Genomic DNA, 940 nt, shown 5'->3' with positions numbered 1-940 from the left:
GCCCCGGCCCGGTGAAGAAGCGACAGGCGGCATCGCGAAAGCAAAAACAATTATAATGATTTTTCTACCTGATGATGCCGGCCACCTCAACCTAGTGCCAGGGTCTTGCGGTCTTCGCGAGAAGGAAAATAAGCATCTAGCGCCCTTCCTCGGAGTGCGTGGATGTGGTGCACTCGGCCAAGTATGGTCGTACCCGGCGACGCGCCACGCGATGCGCAGCCGCCCGCCCGCCGGCGACAGGCAAGCCACGGAAGAGCCGCGGGAGATGATGAAAATAGAAAAAAAAACGGTAGGAAAAAAGGCAAGAACAAATTTAAAAATGAAGCTCCGCAGGCCCTTTTCCGGATTTTGCCATGAAGCCTCCGGACGCCTCGCTTCCCCACATGTGGCGCGGAAACTGCGTCAGTAATTTTTCTTTTTTGCTGCGGCGCCCGCGCGCTCGGAGAGCCCACCCACCGCCCGCCCCGGCCCGGTGAAGAAGCGACTGGCGGCGCGCGGTGGCGGAAAAAAAAAAAAATAGTGGGAAGGGTACGGCACCCCGGGTTCCAGCGCCATCACTGATCGCCGTACTAACGAGGCCTGTGGCCGCTTAACTTCACAAATCGGACGGGATGTGGTGCACTCGGCCAAGTATGGTCGTACCCGGCGACGCGCCACGCGATGCGCAGCCGCCCGCCCGCCGGCGACAGGCAAGCCACGGAAGAGCCGCGGGAGATGATGAAAATAGAAAAAAAAACGGTAGGAAAAAAGGCAAGAACAAATTTAAAAATGAAGCTCCGCAGGCCCTTTTCCGGATTTTGCCATGAAGCCTCCGGACGCCTCGCTTCCCCACATGTGGCGCGGAAACTGCGTCAGTAATTTTTCTTTTTTGCTGCGGCGCCCGCGCGCTCGGAGAGCCCACCCACCGCCCGCCCCGGCCCGGGAAGAAGCGACAGGCGGC

At 59.3% G+C, this 940-nt stretch overlaps 1 non-coding gene across 1 annotated transcript; it reads left to right on the top strand.

Moving 5' to 3' along the window:
* Positions 1 to 534: 534 nt before the first annotated feature.
* On the top strand, positions 535 to 644 carry Tc00.1047053500385.10. The gene has a single exon (XR_008255167.1). It is a non-coding gene; the product is annotated as a 5S ribosomal RNA (M5) (ribosomal RNA).
* The last annotated feature ends 296 nt before the right edge of the window (positions 645 to 940 follow it).

The sequence above is a fragment of the Trypanosoma cruzi genome (assembly GCF_000209065.1).
Source record: "Trypanosoma cruzi strain CL Brener chromosome Unknown tcruzi_1047053500385, whole genome shotgun sequence".
NCBI lineage: Eukaryota > Euglenozoa > Kinetoplastea > Trypanosomatida > Trypanosomatidae > Trypanosoma > Trypanosoma cruzi.
The sequence above is the reverse complement of the archived record's forward strand: the minus strand, read 5'-3'. Positions and strand labels throughout refer to the sequence as shown.